This window comes from Strongylocentrotus purpuratus, unplaced genomic scaffold (genome assembly GCF_000002235.5).
Source record: "Strongylocentrotus purpuratus isolate Spur 01 unplaced genomic scaffold, Spur_5.0 spur5_scaffold_20, whole genome shotgun sequence".
In the NCBI taxonomy this organism is placed as follows: domain Eukaryota; kingdom Metazoa; phylum Echinodermata; class Echinoidea; order Camarodonta; family Strongylocentrotidae; genus Strongylocentrotus; species Strongylocentrotus purpuratus.
This window is the reverse complement of record NW_022145606.1, coordinates 21,512,471-21,518,752: the sequence shown is the minus strand read 5'-3', so window position 1 is coordinate 21,518,752 and position 6,282 is coordinate 21,512,471. Positions and strand designations below refer to the sequence as shown.

The 6,282-nt window shown below is 33.5% G+C and overlaps 1 protein-coding gene across 1 annotated transcript in view; it reads left to right on the top strand.

Annotated features, from left to right (window-relative positions):
• Positions 1-2,781: 2,781 nt before the first annotated feature.
• The window catches only part of LOC585554 (DNA-binding protein RFX6), a 33,957-nt gene continuing 30,456 nt past the window's right edge, over positions 2,782-6,282 (top strand). The window contains exon 1 of the mRNA XM_785376.5: positions 2,782-3,317. The gene's annotated coding sequence lies outside the window, so the exon portion shown is untranslated. The remainder of the gene's footprint in view (positions 3,318-6,282) is intronic.

Genomic DNA, 6,282 nt, shown 5'->3' with positions numbered 1-6,282 from the left:
ATCCTATTATTATTTCATATTTGTATATTATTTGAGGTGTTTACCTTTTATACTATTAATATTTTCTAAGCATTTGCCCAAATTCACTCACTTCTCTTGTTCAAATATGGCTGCATCCTCTTATTTCATATTTGTAAACTATTTAAGATAATTCTATTTATACTATTAATACTTTCTAAACATCCCCCCAAATGGCTGCATCCCTTTTCTGTTGTTTTTTAATATTTTTATTGGGAACCAATTTTTATTGTATATATCACTATCTTACTTGACAATGTTATAATCGCAGTAATTAAAGTGCATTCTTATTCCACTATAAAACTTTTATTGTATTTATGTATTTGAATTGTAAAATATATGACACATTTCTAGATAAGATGCTTAGAAGATGCTTATGTAAACCGGAATATTTATGTTACATTTCTCAACAACAAAAATCAGTGATCGAAAAGAATTTTAATTTCGACATACTACATATTTGATACTGTGCGTTTCTTTGATACACACTGTCTAAACAAACAGTTTAATTCACTAATTTAATCGTTGCAAATTATGTTTGTGAAATAATGACTTTAAAATGACAAACAATTAAGTGCAACACGCAGTATACACATGAGACAAATGCGACTGCGTCTTCAATTTGCCTCCGCTTAACTCGGGTTAAGTTCATGGCTTGAATAGTTATTGGAATATAACGGAGAGCAAAACAAATATATACGTACATGTCAATCGATCTTTACGACCTTTGACCTTTGACCTGACGATCCTGAAATATGAGCACTAGTATCACTATAGTGATGCAAACTACAGTAATTCCAGCTATTTTTTACGTTCACAGCTAAACTATCTTTAAATGGTCCTTTTAATTGCCATAACAAGATTAAAAGTTATTTAATTTCATGTAAATTGACTTGCCGAACTTCGACCATTTGACCTCCTTTTCAAAGAAAAATACCATGTTTTTATCAATATATATTTTCCTTGACTTAATCATTGCACTTTGTAGATGTAATAGTCTTGAGCATCTTAGTAGCAGCAGGTCCTAACTATTGTTATTAGTGTTATTATATATATATATTTTGTTTTTCTTGTGGAGGGGTAAACTAGCTATTCATGTATTATATCCTAGCCTTTTCAGAGATACTTTCAATTACAACTAGAACGTAGCTTGCATTTTATTTACATTTCTTACAGTACTTCCATTAGGAAAGATATTCAGTTTCTTATCTTACTATATTATTATATTTTGGGGGGTAAAACTCATTTATTTAATATTTATCTAACAATTCTTGTCTACTGAGCTTTTCATAGATGTTGCTTTAAAAATATGTATGTCATCTTCGATTTGAATTACGATATTAAATTCCTTTTTGGGGTACTTTTTATTATCATTGGTCATATATTATTACTATTCATATTGTCAAATCTCATATCTGAATAAAGTGTAAGCAATAAACTCGTAAAAAAAGAGAGATAGAGAGAGAGAGATAGAGCGAGATAGAGAGAGAGAGAGAGAGAGAGATAGAGGGAGAGAGAGAGAGAGAGAGAGATAGAGATAGAGAGAGAGAGATATAGATGGAGAGAGATAGAGAGAGAGAGAGAGATAGAGAGATAGAGGGAGAGAGAGAGAGAGATAGAGATAGAGAGAGAGAGAGAGAGAGAGAGGTGGATAAATACCCATTTTTTTCCGTCAAGGAAAAGAGGAAATCATTTGCTAAATAATAAATTGTATGATTGATTTGTTGAAAACTGGAGGAAGAAAAATGTTATTCCGTTTTCCAGTAGAATTATATTTCTTCATACACGTGATATCAAACATCACCCTTTTATGTATGATTAGAATGAGAGAAGAGAATTGAAGTGCATGCACGCATCATATAAATGAGTTTCAGGTTTAGCTTCATCATTATGATAATAATAATAATAATAATAATAAAAACGTTACTTATAAAGCGCTTACCACCAAAGTCTCTAAGCGCTATAACAAACAGAATAGACTGATAAACAAAACAAAAAAATTGTAAATAAACCTACAAACTACAATACATATAAAACGCACATCAATGTGAACACAGGTAATCATCAAAAGCAATTTTGAATGAATGTGTCTTTAGACGAGTAAATCGAGTCAAGCTCAGACATGACGGATGTTGGCCAAGCCATTGAAGGGCCCTCCCCCCCTTTTTTGAAGGAAAGATGCACCAGTCTCACTTGGTGGATGAAATACAAAGAAACAAGGTATATCGTTAGGGAGTAGAGGGTGTGAGAAGGGTCCTTTCATCTGAATTCAAGTCCCCTTATCCCTCTATTTTGCCTTTCCCTGTTTTCGTCAACATGGGTAAGGGTGTGTGCCCACCGCCCCCGCCATGCCCCCGTACCTATGCTACCGAAAATGAAAGAATGATTTTTTTTTTTAATAGTGGGGAAAATAGGCATGTAATGCAATGTCATGCATTTTTTATCTCATAAAGATAAGGTTACATGTGAGATCAGGGCCCCGCGTCTTATACAGAGTAGAAATTGATTTTTATCAGTCGCAACTATGTACATAAGAGCATGGACCGTGATAAGAGACAGGAGACTACAAATGGTAGGAGGACTTCCGATGAATGCTCGATGCATTTCTGCAATTGTCCCTGCCATGACTTGGCCCTTAGACCTCATAATATACAATGGATACAATGGCGTTATTTCGAAGAAAAATATAATTCTGCTGAAAAAAACCTGAGATCATCGAACTAAAACTCTTTTAAACTAGCAATATAGCCCTCCTCCTTCCATTCCTCCTCCTCCTCCTCCTGCTACTATACCGCTACTTCATTGTTATGATTTTCATAGTGATGCTTTGCATAAATCCAGTGATAATATATTTTGTCCATTTCTGAGCCATTACTGCGCATGCGTACGACTATTTAAAGCCTCAAACAAACAGACGCCATAATTGATGTAGTAATATCGTAAGAGGTTGCCGCTGTGTAAATACAACTTCTGATAACTGGACCGCATTTAGAATAGTTAATTTATATGAGCATGGCCTTAATAGCAAGACGCCTGAGTTTGTCTCGCGTAAAAAGATATCAATTCGTGGCACGATCCCCAAAAGCAGGATTTTGAAAAAGATTGCATTCGAGATCAACACGCATTTTCTATCTATACGTGATTTCAAAAACGGATCGTAACTTTGGCGACTGGTGTAAAACCATTCTACCAAGGTATAATCTGACTCTCTTATTCTGTTAATCGGGTATTTTTCCGTACCCTATCGTTAAAGTGGACATGCTCAGCACCTACATAATAGATGCAAGTTTCTGAGTGAGGTAAGTAATGTTAAATACTTTAATTTGTTGTACATTGTTAATAATCGCATCCTCCAAATAAACTCATCCCCCTTGCAATAAAACAAAATTTCTTAATTATTGATTCATTCTTAAAAGTCCCGGCAGTAACGATAACTCAGATGAACAGTTATTTGTTTTGAAGTAAACACAGATCCAGCATATTAAAAGAAAAACCACGTTAGTGTAATTCAAAGTTATTTGTATAATTGCCTAGAGAGTTAATGAACTCATGTATAAATCATCGAAATTTCAGAATTATCTAGTTTTAATTAGAAGTAAGGGGACTATTTCTATAAAAGGAAAAGAAGAGATATTTGTATGTCATGTATTCACTATCCCCGTTATTCACCCTTACGAGCGCCGATGCCGCTTGTTTTTAAAATGTCATGAAATGAACATTCCTAATTTCTGTGTCACTTAAGAACTTTACTTTCCATTATTTTAATAATACACAATATAAAGGGGCCAGTTGGGCATATTATAAAGAGGACAATTCGTGCGATTTGGCTTGAATTAAACGCTTGTCAGATAATCTCTTGAAATGCATGATGTGTTTAGAAATATTTCTGAAAACCCCACAAAAAAAAAACTATATCCTGCACCTTAGTTTTCTATGAATTTTTAAAATAATTATTTACAATGGAAGATCATACACAAGTTAACGTGAGCATTCATCATATTCCTAACTCCCAACTAATGTATATAAATTATACAATGTCTTTCCTCTAAACAAAAAGGGAACAAACAATCCTCCTGCAACATCTCGTCAAATACACATAAATTATATGAAAATGTAAGTATTATAATGTATCCTAACAAGGAGATTTTATGCCCTTTCAAATCATATTATATTGTGATGGTAAAGCCTGAGATCGAATTAAAATCATTTTAAACCAGTAATATAAAAATTGATTCGCCCACGAGAGATGGATCTATGCATCAACACAATGAATGGCCATTCATTGAATCTCTCCCCACATTCATTTCCATTCTGTTCTTAAATCAGATTTTTCTGTCCATTCGGGCCATATGGACTCATGTCTTATTAAAGGTTACTAAAATTTTGAAAGAGTATGAATATTAAAACAAATCAAGAAATATCACTCAGCTTTGCTTTGTGTCTCGGTATTTTGTTTCGCTCGTTTGCAAATATACTAAAATGGACATACATTACGCATTATTTCTCTGTGTTAACTACACATACTTTTGACATCATTCACTTTAAAATAAAACCGTTCAAATTCTTTCATGTATGACAATATCACAACATATGAAAGAGGATGAATTGTACTTTGACATGACTAATAACAATTAATCAGGACGAAATCAAATTTCCAGTAATTGTTGGGAGAATTCGAGTATCCTTTTTAGAATAACACACTGTATATACAGGAGTGTGTATCTCCCGTGAAGCCTGAAGGGCATCTGAATTGGTACATAAATTTCCATCAATTTTGACCCGACACCACTCAATCATATTAATTCGAGTGTTGACATTATGAGAAGATATGTACACTGATTTGTTTGATTTGGAGAATACTTGATTCAGAAAGCAAACAAAATTGGTTTGAGAGGAAAAAATAACGAAATGGATTCGACAGACCTACGTGTATATATATATAGCCTATATGACTGAAAAGAGAATGGTATCATGTTCTGTTTCTCAGTCATGTCAGTATACTTGTGCCATTCGCCCACTTTTAAGTTATTGAATTGAAAAACAGAGAAGAAATCATCACCGACACCTAACGGCGGACGAGGACAGGGGGAAAAGAAAAACAATAAGAAGGAAGAGAAGAAGAAACAGAACACAAAAGCGAAAAAGAAAAAGAAGAAGAAGAATGAGGAGGAGGAGAGAGAAGGAAGAGGATGAGAAGAAAAAGGTGAAGAAGAAGAAGAAAATGACAAAGAAAAATAATAAGAAGAAGACGAAGAAGGGGAGGAGGAGAATAAGAAGAAGACATATTAACAGTTATAAGATTTGACAAATGTTGTGTTCATTTTATTTATAAAATATGTTTGATTTGAAAATTTAAAATGGCTAGTGTTTCAATATAATTTAGAACAATTAGAAAGCAAAATGCATAATTTCATGTTGGTAGGTAGGGCAAGCAATAACATTTGTTCTACCAAGCTAATGACTTGTATGCAATTTCAGTTCTGACTATTGAGATACATTAATTCATAACAGGTGAATACAATAATTCGTATCGAGGTGTTTTACAAAGGCATATGCATACATTTTGATAAATTACGAAAATGGGATATTCAAAAGTCAGTAACCAAAAATTAAAAAGAGATCTCAAAATAAAGGATGTAACAAAACTTTTGACCAGCAGTTTATTTATATTTATATATATATCTCCATTACGTTTTGTTACAAGTAAAACTACCTTGTCGACCCACGATGAACATTTTGGGGGTTTAATTTCTAAAAACGCTTGAAGAAATGACGAATCGCTCGATCACAATGACAATTGTACATTGTACACATTATGAAAAGAGCTCATGTTCCAAAGTGATGGCATGCATTGTCGGTGGCAGACCAACTAATGATTAATGGCCAATTGCATGACACATGGTGGCGATTGAAGCATATTGTTGAGATGAATTGAAGTTAGGTACAGGGTGCCCCAAAAGAAAGTTAACTCTAATGTTGAAAATGAGCGGAAGGATATCAATTAATTTGTATATTACCTGTTTACATGTTTATGAATTAATGAATTTTGTTTTTCCTGCTATTACTTATTTTATTCTTACCAAACAGAGCCTCATGTGGGACCACCAAATTGGTGATTATGTGCCACCCTGTTTAAATATCAGAAATAAATAAATAAATAAACATAAATCATACATATAAATGCAGCAATTGAAATACCCTCTTACAAGTTGGCTTTCCCTGTATGAGGTTTTTTGTGGAGGGGGGGGGGGGGATGGGGGCAAT